The following is a 14,669-nucleotide window of genomic DNA, read 5'->3' on the forward strand; positions in this document are numbered from 1 at the left end:
GAGTAACCCCTGGTCCACCTTTATGACGATATCCCAAAATGGCATCCACCTATAGAAGTATGGTCCACTCCCTTTTAAAATACTCTTTAATGCCTTCCATTTAATACCAATGCCATACAAACACATTCCAGGGTTACCCTAGGTTAATTTTCCTACCTGGCGATTTTCCCTTATTTGACAAAGGATGAAGGAAAATCGTTCCAATGAACGTCACCCTAGGTCTACAATTTGGTCGATATTTCCCAAACGTATGCGAAATGGAATATCGGACTCATAATTAAGAGCACTTCGAAAATATTTCAGGACTGATTTTAAAAAAATTATAAAGAAGTGCGTTTGAAATTAACCAAGTTTTCATATTTAAAAAAAATATTCAAACAAAAGAATTGATAGCTGAAAAAGGATAGCAAAGGCAAGTTGCTCCACTTTTAAGTATTACCATTTGTATGTATCCATGAAAAAGACAATTTTGTCTCCAAAGCTCTCATCTGAGTATGTAATGTTCGGTTACACCCGAACTTAGCCTTCCTTACTTGTTTTCCTTTGCTGTTTCACATTTCCTTTATATTTCACCGATTTGTTTTCTTGCCTTGTTGAATTTCCATTTACTGATTTGTTGTCTGATTTCGTTTATCTCAACCCTACCACGCACATTGTGCTCACATTAGCCTAACCAGAAACATACTTACATAGCGGAAATCCACAAAACTTCATGATATTTATTTATCCATTCTCTTTGTGTCATCAATTCGTTTCAGTTTCCTATTTATTACACACATATTTTTGCATATTTTGTGTTTCCACGAAGGTTTGAAGCTTTACTATTTTTCCGTTTAAACTACGTACATTATTATAAATGCCCTCAATTTCAGTTGATCACTTCGCTACTCTCATAACTCTTCATTTCGCCCATTCTCGAATTTCATTTGATTACTCTTGCTTTCTTTTTCCTTTTTTGCATAATCATTGGCTGTAATCAACTGTGGCATGTAGAAATTTGATATCGTAGTTTTGTAATTTGTAATAACCACTTTTGAATTTTTTTTTTCTTCTTCGTATATTCTATTTATGACGTTTTCAGTGATATACTCGACACGCAAATTGCATTGGCGCTGAATTTTGTACAAACATTGAAAAAATTGCATCAATTATTTTTAAGTAATTGCCGATACAAATTTTATATATCAATACGAAAAAAGAGATATTTGTAAACTTGGCAAACAATTTAAATTTAAGTATTTATGGACTTTACATTTAAAGCTTATTTAAATAACATTTTTTTCTTTTAACTGGAATATATGAATGTAATGCAAGTTCCCCAGCGGGTTAAGGGGTTAGAATATACCCGCGGTAGGTATGCCTGTCGTAACAGGCGACTAAATTACCAAATAGGTTCAAGATGTTGTGTAGCGCAACCATTTCAGGTTGCCAGCGCAATATATAGCTTATCCAAACCCAATTGTCAACCTCACCTATCCGTGGCGAATCCTGTTTCATTAACAGCCGAGGCTCTGGCTACCCCGAACTCGTCATGGATGTAGAGGGTGGGAGGGCGTTATGGCGTAGAAGGTCCCATGTGGTCATAACAAATCGTTCCCGAGATGGTTGGGCTTGGTACCGGAACGTACCGGATCTGCATCCGTCAAAGGACTACCAACTCGATAACACTCCCTAAGGCCTCCGGGGAGTGTCTTTATCGCTACAAGAACAACAACTATGTAACGCCAGACGCGTTATACCTCCGAGGAGAATTTGGCTCAGCTTCTTTTCCAATTTGCGTCGTGGTCCTTTAAATTATCCTTAAAAGCAGGCGGGCCGAGACTACATGTTTTATGCCGACTCCGCACAGCATCTACAAGGCAGACCAGTGTTCGCCAAATCACGGCAGCCTCTTTGAAAGCCCTTTTTCTAATTGAAAAAACTTGATCCAAAATGTTTATTATTTCTTTGCTTTTGGGACTTTAAGGCAGGATCTTCTGTGGGTTAGGCGCAGCACGCTACCACCACACCACTATGACTGCATATACGTGTATACGTTAAGCTATTTAATTTATTCGTCATCATGTTTTCAGAAAAAGTAGATACATGTGTGCTAACTACAGCAACAAAGGCCATCATCCCTTCGCAAAGATCCTGAACCAGATAAATAATTATGCATGTAGATGCAGCACCAATGGCTTGAGCCAGATAAATCCAGATAGAAGTCTGGTTCAATTTGTGATCCAGAAAATTTGTTAATAGTTTATTATCTATAGTTTGGTAACGCTGCCTTTAATAAACCTACTTTTTTCAAAAATATTCAATTCAATTGGCCTTTAGCCGTATGGGTTAAATGAAATACAGTGGCGACATCTGCCTATCACAACACATATTTACAAAATTATCACGACCTCTGCTTTTCAAGTCTTGCAATGATCCAGATCATTCCCGTGAGAATTGTGCGTGATACGGAGCTAGAAAGCTCACTGGATGATGGCTAATGAATAGATGCACAGTTGGTTGATAGAAACTCTTTATGTTACCAATTATTTTACATACACTTACGGTGAAAAAAAAAAAGAAAGCTGACGAAAATGTTTTCCCTCTTACCACGTTTCTATCATATTCTCACGAACACGAGTCATATTTTCTAAATAGCTCAAAATAAATATATTCAATTAAGACTCGCAATGCAAGTTGAGTTACAACTGCGCTCATATTAACTGTGCTCATTTTGCCGCTCAATATTTGGTTTAAAGTCGTCTTTGATGAATTCAATGTAGGCGGTGAAGTTAGCATAACTTTTATTAACAAACTCCAACCAACCTCCGAGATTTTTATTGCCCACTACAAGTTTATGTACGGACAGTGCTTCACAGTCATCTTAACGCAGTTTTGGCTCAATCATCTTATATTTTTGGGACTTACTAAGCGTTTTGAATCCTGACTAAATTAACGCAATTTTATGCATTCCAGTAAAATCGCAACAATCACGCAAGATGTTGAGTATGTAAATATGAATAAACTTCAGACTTGGAAATTTAAGTTTATTTCGCCTTGCCCTTTGACATACACATTTTTGCGAAGCACTGTTAAAAACATTCCCTCTATACAACAAAAATACTCGCTAACATATTTTGGGTTGTTGTTGTTGTTGTAGCGATAAGGTTGCTCCCCGAAGGTTTTGGGGAGTGTTATCGATGTGATGGTCCTTTGCCGGATACAGATCCGGTACGCTCCGGTACGACAGCACCATTAAGGTGCTAGCTAGCCCGACCATCTCGGGAAGGATTTATGTGGCCACATTAAACCTTCAGGCCATGACCTCCCTTCCCACCCCCAAGTTCCATGAGGGGCTTGGGGTCGCCAGAGCCTCGTCTGTTAGTGAAACAGGATTCACCGCGGATAGGTGAGGTTGACAATTGGGTTTGGAGAAGATATATATTTCGCTGGTAACCCGAAGGGTTGCGCTATACAGCCCCTTGAATCTGGTATTTTAGTCGCCTCTTACGATAGGCATACCTACCGCGGGTACATTCTGACCCCCTAAGTCGCTGGGGTCATATTTTGTGTCGTATTCATTTGTTATATTGCAATTTTTAACTGTAAAAAATGTTAAAAAAGTAACCAATGAGTGGGAAAAATAATTTCACTTGCAAAGTGTGAAAGCACCCTTAGCCAAAGCAAATGTCAAATTTTTCTTCTTATGCTTTGCTTGCAACAAAAGTTGGAAGTTGAATATTTTTTTATGTCAGATGGTGCCAGTGTCCGCTTAATCTGCCGTTCTCCATAAAAATACGTGCAATCTACTTATTATGCGTATTATTGAGTGATACGCATCTATATGAAAAACTGCTTATGTGACGCTGTGTTAGCAAGAGTGCAATGGCCGCCATATCACTTCATAAATCGCTTTGTGTTGTAACACTGTTGTTCATTCGCTTAAGACCCGAACACATAAGAATAACCTATTTTACGATCCCCATACAACATGCAGTCAACTGCAACTTCGTACGCTGGCTGCATATGTTTGTATGGGGACCGTCAAATATTCTTATGTATTCGTGTCTTTAGTAGCAAGCAACAAGCGAACATCGTCTGTGACAAATGATCGAAAATCGTGAAACGTATAGCGTTTTCTTTTCTGAAATAAATTGTTGCCTAAATAAATGGTAAAGTCTTAATAGTGTTACTCCTACCCTAGAAAATTGTAAAAATTTATAGTGCATACGAAGAACATTTCATCTCACCATATTCACTAATATCACAAATCACACAAGAAGATTGCGCATGTAATCATTAGATCATCTCTTTTTTATGGGCAATTATTACGTCATCTTCCTTTAGCTCTTGTTTTTTCTCTCTTTCTTTCATTCGCTCAAACAGTCAACTGTGACGTAGCTGCGCAGAACGAAGCAATTTTGAACTCGTGAATGCGCAATCTGGTAGGTGATCTGCACTCATATTTGCCGTCTTTCAGTGAGCTTTACAGCTCCGGCTCACGCTCAATTCTCACGGGAATGCTCTGGATCATTGAGAGACTTGAGAAGCAGATGTCGTGAAATTTGCGCACACGTGAAATGTGATAGGCAGATGTCGCCGCTGTTTTTGATTTAACTCATACGGCGAAAGGCTAAGCAGCGACATCTATTTTTGAAAAAGTAGGTATATTAAAGGCCGCGTTGCCAACCTAAAAAGAAGTAATTAACAAATTATCTGGCTCACAAATTGAACCAGACTTCTATCTGGATTTATCTGGCTCAAATCGTTGTTGTTGTATTTACATACAAAATTATTTATCTGGCTCAGGATTTTGCCACCGGATGATAGCTATTAACAGAGATTGGGAGTTTCACAGAGTTGCACTGCCGCACCGCCATTTTATACAGGGTAAAAGTGTAACGCTTTTGCGTTGCGAGCAGGCAACAATTTTCACAAAAGAACGAAATACCCCGTAAAGGCGTTGCCTGTTTTTTAGAATAGAACAACAACCCTTGCGCGGCGTACAAAAAGCGTAACACTATAGCCAGAAAAGAAAACGCTAGTAGACAACATTCAGAGCGACGCACATAGTCCATGCTGCTGCTCCAAATTCTCAGCGATTACTTGACAAGAGCAAATATTATCGAAAATAAAGACGTTGCAGGGACGAAAAATCGTGTGAAGCAAGCTTCACAAAACTTCTAGTAGGTCACATTCACCACTTACCAAAGCAGAATTTGTTAACTACCACTGTCTGTATTTGTTATTTAATAATTATTTGTACACTTTTCATTCAGGTAATGTGTTCAGAATTTTAACTTTTACTCTCTAAAACTCCAATCAGTGTATTTCTGTGCTTAACCCTTTCACCCCTGAGTTTTTTTTCGAAATCAGGCGGTGTTTTCATCATTACGACAGCTAATCCTGTAATATGACTAAAATATAAGATGTTTGTCATACCTGAATCCTTACCATTATCCTTGGATATATTATCCCAATAACATTTATTAACGTTTATAGGTGGGACGAATGAGTCCCAATAATACCAAAAGGGTCAAAAATTTGTACAAATCTAAAGGTATAAACATATATTGGGATATTATTATCCCACACAAATGCATTATTGGGATTATATATCCGAATGCAGTTATAAATATAAAAAAATTACTTTTTTCATTATAATTTCTTTCCAGTTTCGAAGGAATAATATTTATTCACACCTAAACTTTACAGCAAGCGGTATATTACGAATAAAAACGGTACCAGATAGATGTTTCACACTGAAATACAACGCGTTACTGATGAAATTTCGCGACATGTTTGTGCAAAATATTTCGTAACGGGAAATTTGATGTCAATAATGACGGAATGCGGTTACTGATCATCAAAGAAGGCTTCAAGGTTTTATTGGGCACATTTCAATGCGAAATTGGATAAAAATTAAAAGTTATACACATATTTGGAGTTTGCTGGGACGTATTGTCCCAGTAGGGGCGAAAGGGTTAAATTATGTTAAAAATTGTTTTAAGTTTTTTGGTGTGGTGAAAGTGACCTACTAGAATTTTTTTACGCCCCGCTGCTTTCCACCGAAGTTTGCGCCTGCAACATTTTCATTTCCGATAACTTTGCAAGAGAGAATAGCAATACGTGTGAATTGAGAGCGTACAATTGTATCACTATTTGCCGACCACCATTGGTTTAAAATTAACAATATATTTATGGCATATAACAACATTACTATTATAGATATTAGACCGGGTCGCAAACAAAAGTTGCAAAAGTCAGCGCCTAAATATGAAGCTTATATAGAGTGTGTTTCTGAACAAAAAATTTCAATTTTTTTTATCATTCAAAATACTGCCGAAATTGTTTTTTTTTTTTTTTTATTTAATTTAACTATACCTCCGATCGCCGGAATAGATACTTCGTTATTTTGGTTTTGAAAATCTGCATATTTGCTTTTATTGTCCTTTCGAGCTATGAAGTCGTCTTCACATGATTCGGTCAGCTAATCGTGGTTTGCATCCCCCTAATATATTTTGTTTGGTTTTACCAAAAACTAAAACAAAATTACTTCTTAATTCATCACATCGTGGCTTCTGAACCGTTTCCCAAAAGTAATAAACAAAGAAGTATTAGCACTTTTAGTGTTATTTCATAGCTACTAATACTAAAAAATAACTTAATGCAACTAGTTTGCGATCTTCAACATAAAATTGTTTAGATATGTTGGTCTTGACGGTGTGATGTGGTGGTAGCGTGCTCTGCGTACCACACCGAAGGTCAAGTTCCGTGCAAAACAACATCAAAATTTTGGCAATGTTTTTTCAATTAGGAAAAATGTTTTCCAAGCAGGGTCGTCCCTGGACAGTGGTTTGGCAAACATTAAGAGTGCATTTTTGCAATGAAAAACTTCGTAGAGAAAAGTGTCGTCCCGCTAATTTATAGGGAAAAATTTAAAAAAGGAGAGCGATGCAAATTGAAAAATAAGCACGGCCTAAATCTCTTAGGAACTAAATCTGGTCTTGCTTTTTTCAATTTTGGCGCGAATCATTTTTTTTTAATAAACTTTGATAGGGAAAAACTAGAATTCCAAAAAATTACCCATGCACTTTTCTTCAATAACAGCATTTGCAAACTCACTCGCAACACGCGGTCGCTTACTAGTTTCTCCAAGTAAACTTCAATCTTATTGACGTCACAAATGAGCCTTATACATACAAGAATATCTCAAAAATATATGTTAATGCACAATATGTTTATTGTTTGTTATACACACATACTGAATAACACGTAATAAGAGTCTGGTTCATTAATAGCTATAAATAAAATAAAAGGTGCTATAACTTCTTAGCTTATTGACTTAGGGAAATGGTTCGGAAGTAACAATGTCATGAAATTAAAGGTAATTCGTCTGGTGGAATAAAAAGTATACTTTAGGTGGGATAAAACCCAATTAGCTGAGCTAATAATGTAAAAATGATTTCATAGCTCAAAAGGACAATTAAAGCAATTATGCAGAATTCCAAGACCAAAATAATGATGCGTCAATATCAAAAATTGGATGTCAAATAACCAAGTTGCAATAAAAAACAATTTCGGTTGTATTTTGAAGGATGTGAAAAATATTTTTTAATTTTTCCGAAACCGCCTCAACATAAACTTCAAACTTAGTGGTGGGTATATATAAAATCGGAAAACAAAAATTCGGAAACACATTTTTTCAGAAAACATTAGTCAAAACCCTTTTTTCAGAAAGCTAAAATTCAAAATTCCGAAACAAAAATTTAGACATCAATATTCAAAATCAAATTTCAGAAGTCAAAATTCAAAAGTCAAATTTTAGAAGTAAAATTTCAGAAGTCAAAATGAGCAAAATTTAATGTTTTTTGCTGTTTCATTACTTTCTGAATTTTACTTCTGAATTTTTTTGCAGCCTGGAACATGTAATAGACCGCATAGACAAACTCCGACTCGTGCGTACTGAGTTGGCCAAGAAAATACAAAACGCTTTTCAGAAATCAGCTCAACGCTATAACCTCCGAAGCAGAGTAAAACCATTTAGTGTAGGTGAAAATGTATATCGGCGCAATTTCGTTCTGAGCGACAAAGCGAATAAGTTTAACGCCAAGCTAGCACCCGTTTTTGTTAAAGCTACAGTTCTCGCCACAAAAGGAAACTCCATGTATCAATTCCAAAACATACATGGTAAGATAGGATGGTACCACGGAAAAGATATTAAGGAATGCAAGGGTTAAAATACAATTTACCGCCAGATAATATCCTATAAAACAACTAAAAAAGGACAAATGTATATAAATATCGATCTCCGTCCCTATTTAATTATCTCTGTTTCGCATCACGCCACCTTTTTGACTTGTTTTTCCATGCTTATAAAATCTTCGGATTGAGACATAGCGGGGTCTTTTTGCTGGATAAAGTTTGCCTTAAACGTATACTCGCGCGATGATCCTAATATGGCTAAAAGTTAAAAATCGTTCGGATCTATGTTCCACAAGTAAGGCGGGAAGTTATATATTCGCTAATCCTTCTTAGAGAAAAATAATTCGGATTTTTCAAAAATCTAAACGCGTAACCCGCAAATTAAAGCTATAATATTTAAAAGTTCCACCATGGTTCGGATTGGGACTCAATGACATGGATTGGGGCTATATCATCATCAACTTCACCATGGAAAACTCGCAGACTTGGTTGCAGTGATAAAATAGTTGTATAAGTGTATTATATTTAAACCTTTGAAAAAAAAAAAATAATTATATTTGTTTAAGAAAAAAAGGTATATACATACATAAGTAAATGCAGTCAAGAGTCGTGAGAAATCGAGAATTCCAAGAGTCTGTAAAATGGGTGGGTATTAAGTAGAAGAAAATGAAAAAGTTCTGCAGGGCGAAATCAAACGCCCTTGGAATCTTGGCAGGAATACTGTTCGTGGTATTACATATATAAATAAATTTGTGGTACCCGACAGATGATGTTCTGGGTCACCCTGGTCCACTTTTTGGTCGATATCTCGAAACATAGGGCCACTCCCTTTTAAAACCCTCATTAATACCTTTGATTTGATTCCCATATCGTGCAACACACATTCTAGAGTCACCTCTGGTCCACCTTTATGGCGATATCCTGAAACGGCGTCCACCTGTAAAACTATGGCCCACCCCATTTTAAAATACTCTTTAATAACTTTCATTTGAAACCCATGTCATACAAACACATTCCAGGTTTACCCTAGGTCATTTTGTCTCCAAAGCTCTCAGCTGAGTATGTAATTTCGGTTACACCCGAACTTAGCCTTCCTTACTTTTTTATACCAGCTTTATTTGTACACAGCGTCTTATAACTTTGATTGGATAACGGTTGGTTGAACAGATATAAAGGAATCGAGATAGATATAGACGTCCATATATCAAAGCCATCAGTATCGAAAAAAAAATTTTATTGAGCCATGTCCGTCCGTCTGTCCGTCCATCCGTCTGTCCGTTAACACGATAACTTGAGTAAATATTGAGATATCTTCACAAAATTTGGTACACGAGCTTATCTGGCCCCAGAATAGATTGGTGTTGAAAATGGGCGAAATCGGATGATAAGCACGCCCACTTTTTATTTATATAACATTTTGGAAAACAAAAAAAACCAGATTATTTAGTAAATAGAATATTGACATTTGACATGTGGAATGATATTGGGACTCTTGATAAAAATTAAAAAAAAAAATTTAAATGGGCGTGGCACCGCCCACTTTTGATAAAAGCAATTTTACAAATATCTTTAATCATAAATGAAAAATCGTTAAACTTATCGTAACAAAATTCGGTAGAGAGGTTGCCTTTACTATAAGGAATTTTGTGAATAAAAATTAACGAAATCGGTTAAAGACCACGCCCACTTTTATATAAACGATTTTTAAAAGGGTCGTGGACGAATAAAATAAGCTATATCTTTGCAAAAAAGGGCTTTATATCAATGGCGTTTCATTTCAAAGTGGATTTATAACAATAAATAGGAAAAACTTCAAATTTTAAAAAATGGGCGTGGCATCGCCCCTTTTATGACTAAGCAATTTTCTATGTTTCGGGAGCCATAACTCGAAGGAAAATTAGTTCAGAATAGAACCATATGTATATGTATTATTGCTCAGCCTTGTAACACTATTAAGCACACAAAACAAACAATAACAGCATTTCAAGTGTACAGCTGGGTTTCACCCGAACTTACACTTCCCTGCCTGCTCTTTATAGATAATTGCTTCCAAATAAATAAACGTTTCTGAATTTTGAGAAAAACTTAATGCTTTTTCTGTCGTCTGATTTTCTCTGAATTTTGCTTTCTGAAATTTGACTTCTGAAGTTAGATTTCTGAGATTTTTCTTCTGAGTTTTGATCTCTGAATTCTATCTTTCCGAAAAAAGGGTTCTGAATAATGTTTTCTGAAAAAATGTGTTTCTAAATTTTTCTTTTCTGCATTTATTGGGGGGAGGAGGGGGGGGGGGCACACTTGTGATGACGGAAATTTTCTTCATAGAAGATTTTCAATGTAAACTCGATTAACAAATAGTTATAACTAACTCATCGGCATAACCCAGCTCATCGGCTATTTTTATCAGTACTCTTATTGAAGGGCATATATCCTCCAGAGGTCATGGACCAAGGAAAATAAACACCATTTAAGTGTTTAGTAGTTTATATGTACTAGGATGACCAAGATGACTATAAAACGGTATATAGTAAGGTATAGAAAAAAGCAAAGAAAAGAGTTATGTAAATATTTGTATGATCATCCCATCGTATGCATTCATACCAATTAGATGAATGTCTTATAATTTCAATGTATCAACAAAATAATAAAATAATTTTTATTATAAAATAAATAAAAAAAACTGTCGGTGAGTGATGCAGAGGTTGATGAAAAGCCAAGATTAAATGATCCATTTCAAAATCAACATAAACGCATGTTGTAGCATAGAACGACCCTACTCGCTTTGCCCTGGAGTTGATATGCTTAAACTCGTGATAGCTATTGAGGGCAGTAATTATTAGTCACAAAGGCGCTGGTAAAGCGCCGTGTGCTTTCAGGCGCATAACTCAATGGTAAACATCAAAGCAACAAGAATCAAATCTTATGTATCTCTAAGTACATATTTTGCTTAATTTGTACATTAAGTGCAATTCAAGCAAATGTTGCAATTGAGTGATGCTGTTCAGTATGCAAATTAATTCAAGGATTTTACATGAATAAAAAAGCAAGAAACAAGCAATGAGGTATGGAATTAGCGCAAAGAAGGACGTGTTGAGAGAAACAAAAAAATATAAGAAGTACAACTCTTGGTGCTGTTGTCAAAAGCGTGCATGTGAAAATTTAACTATTTTAAATTAATCCGGTCGTTTTATTTATGGTATAGACTACTTTAAGTAAATTTGAATATGGTTCATAAAGGCGAAGTTGTGATCATGCGGATGAATACATTTTTACATAATTATTCCAACGACGAGTGTAGTGGTAGTGTGCTCCGCCTACCGCAACGAACAATCCTTGATTCACGCCCCGGCTAAAGCAATATCAAAATTTTAGAAAAAATTTGTTTTCAATCAGATGCAAAATTTTCTAAGCCACGTCGCCTTATGCCAGTGTATTTCTGCCATGAATAGCTCCTCAGTGAAAGATCATCTGCCTTGCAGGCGCCGTTCGGAGTCGGCGTAAAACATGTAGTAATCTAATCCGGTCCCGCCAATTGGTAGGAAAAATTAAGAGGAGCAGGACACGAATTGGAAGAGAAGCTCGGCCTAAAATCTCTTTGGAGCTTACCGCGCCTATAATTAATTTTCTATTCAAACAACATTTTATTTTATTTACAAACTCTAAATATACCACTTAACCCATGGGTTATCGTACGAAGCTCTCTGCAAATTCATTCTTTTCAATATCGCTGTACTCAGGGACCCAGCGGATATTGAGATGTCTTATGGATCCTAGCGAGACTCGACACTACCGCACGATATACAACTTCGTTATTTTGGATTAAAATGCCTTTAAGGCTGTCGAAAAAGGTTATGACACTGGTGTCTAATACCATACTGCCTTAGATCGGTATGGATTAGTAAGTCCTGCTCAAGTTCCCTTTTTCATTTTCTATCCATCATTGCATAGAGACTACCACTGACTAGGGCCTCTCCCCATTCCTCCCTGGAAAGATAACTTATGTTCTGTACCTGAAATTGAACAACAGCCATGATATGGTCATTGTCGTAAGTTATGTCAGTTGCGATCCCGTTAAGGGGACGTCCTTGTCATTTTTTTTTTTTTCAATATTATTACATGTACGTATTTGGTTGATTTTCACACGTGAAACGATTTTCTTAGTTGTAACGCTCCTTTGGCTGCCAAACCCTGCACACCATCATTTGTAGAGGCTTCAAGTGAGAAGTAACGTTTATGCAATCCTGAAGTGCTCTGCTCACTGCGCCTGATAATCTTAGGCATGTTAGCGCTCGCACCTTTCTCTGTTGAATGCCCTTTTCTGTTTAGCGCCTTCCAGCAGACAAAAGCTCCATATGTAGGTATCATTGAAAAGATTGTATTGTTGATGCCATGGAAGATATGGCAGTACCCAGTATCCCGCAAAACCCTCTAGAAAGTACAGTTTATTGCATGAGCTTTTTTTGATCTCACTTTCTCTTTCCAGCTTAATTCAGATGTGAGAATCATGTCAAGGTATTTCGCTTCAGAAGAGATATTTACTGGTTAACCATTTAGCCTTAGTAAATTGCGGGAGAGAATTTTGGTTTGTTGAGTTTAGGACAACCGCCGTTTTTTTCGCATTTATCCACCGTCAAGTTTTACCTGCCTATGGATGACTGCCGCAAAGTACTGATTCCGTGAGCTCGTTATGGTTGGCAGACATTTTTTTTTGATCAGAATCACTAGCTCATCCCCGTTTGTGACTACCATCGTTACGTCTGCTTTGAAGATTTCAAAATTTCGTTAGCCACCAGTATTTACAAAAGAGGCGATAGAACATTTCCCTAATGGGTGCCTCGTAAAGCCATTTTAAATACTGAGCCAGCTCCTGAAGTTGCGTAAACGACCCTTTTTCTGAGTACTGAATCGATCCATATAAAAAGGGAACGTTGTGTTCGATTTCGTATAAGTTCCCTGCAGATGACTCCCGTTGAAACGTTGTTGAAGCAACCTCAATGTAGAGAAATTCTACTAAAATGTGCACTGACTATCGTGGAAGGCGGTTTAAACCGAGTTCCGTTTAAGGTCGTCGTCACTTAAATACAGGTCTCTAAATGCCTCCGGTGTTTTAAACATATGGGAGCAGTGGCTTATTGGCCTATAGTCTTTGGTTTTTAAGTTTTTAGGATTTAGGGATGAACACTACTCGTACCTTTAGGCGGGATTCGGGAACATAACCTTCATGTAGGCATCGTAAGGCACAAATATGTCGCCTGTATCTTCGAATGATTAAGTATTTGATCGCGGCTTTCCGACATAGTGATGGACATAGCATCCGTACATCATGAACTACAAAGTTTCTAATCAAGTCGGTATATGAACTGTTAGACTTCTTTATGTTATTTGGGGCTTCTTTTTATTCAGATAATATTTTGCGAAGTCAGGCATCAAGTCTGTTGTTTCTTGGTGCTCACAGCATAATTCTCATGATTCTTAATCTGCATCTGTACGCATCATAATTATCTTTAAGTTGGCTATGTTTAGTTTTGTTGTAGATTTTTTTGTAATTGATCTAAGTTAGCCCAACACTTCTGTAGGATTTGTGCGTGGCAATAATTTAATAATTTAATCGACTTTTTAAAACTAACAAACTTACACATTCAAGTTTTTAGCAAAATGCTATACATATCTGTCCTCAAAAGAAGTCAGCTGATGGTTCAAATAAAACAGCGAGTAACAGCCAAAGAGTTTGTCTAACAAATAAGAACATATATAGAGACTTACATGCACATTGGCAGTACCTTTACATTTTAATGTTAGACTTTAATTTAAATTAAATGACGAACATCGTAGAATTTAATGATCTAGAAAACTAAGATGAAGAACATAAAACAAATCAGCAGTAATAAAAATTACAGACGATGCGCTTTCATTACATTTCATTTGTCAACCGTCGGATGCTTTGATGTTATCCCGCTGAGAAGGTCATTTGCCCGAAGCGACATACAAATGGATAAATATACATACATAGATAAATATTGAGCTAAAACCATGCACCAGTTCATGTATGTGGTTACAACCCCGTTGGGAAATGAATGAATAATTACAAGAAATTCTGGTTAAAAGTAAAGCTTCGTAAGGTACCCAACAGATTAACCAATTATTTGAACATTTTTCAATTCAATAATTTAAAAAGATATACATATTTTAGATGATAAATAAAAAATTTAATAAAAAAAAATTGTTTCTGCATTTTATAGGAGTGTACCCAAATTGGTACAGTGACAACAAATGGGTAAAATTTTTGTATAACCAGTTTTAAAATGCACATATTTTACAGCATACCAGTGGCTTCTTTTCTGGCTCTTAACTATCAACAACTATTGTTCCATGTCATTTTTGTATAATTTTTTTTTGACTTTTGGACTTTTGTGGCGATCGTAGTCCTTTACTGTAGTGGTGGTGGTGTTGATATTTAATTAAAGTGGTTACGATTTAGAAAATTTTTT

At 36.3% G+C, this 14,669-nt stretch overlaps 1 protein-coding gene and 1 long non-coding RNA gene across 4 annotated transcripts in view; one reads left to right on the top strand and one right to left on the bottom strand.

Annotated features, from left to right (window-relative positions):
* LOC137250559 (uncharacterized) overlaps window positions 1-14,669 on the top strand; it is a 552,581-nt gene that overhangs the window by 474,916 nt on the left and 62,996 nt on the right. The window lies entirely within an intron of this gene.
* Window positions 1-14,669, bottom strand: part of LOC137248287 (galactokinase-like) — a 143,589-nt gene that overhangs the window by 55,607 nt on the left and 73,313 nt on the right. The gene's annotated exons all lie outside the window — the stretch shown is intronic.

Source organism: Eurosta solidaginis, chromosome 4 (assembly GCF_040869045.1).
Source record: "Eurosta solidaginis isolate ZX-2024a chromosome 4, ASM4086904v1, whole genome shotgun sequence".
In the NCBI taxonomy this organism is placed as follows: domain Eukaryota; kingdom Metazoa; phylum Arthropoda; class Insecta; order Diptera; family Tephritidae; genus Eurosta; species Eurosta solidaginis.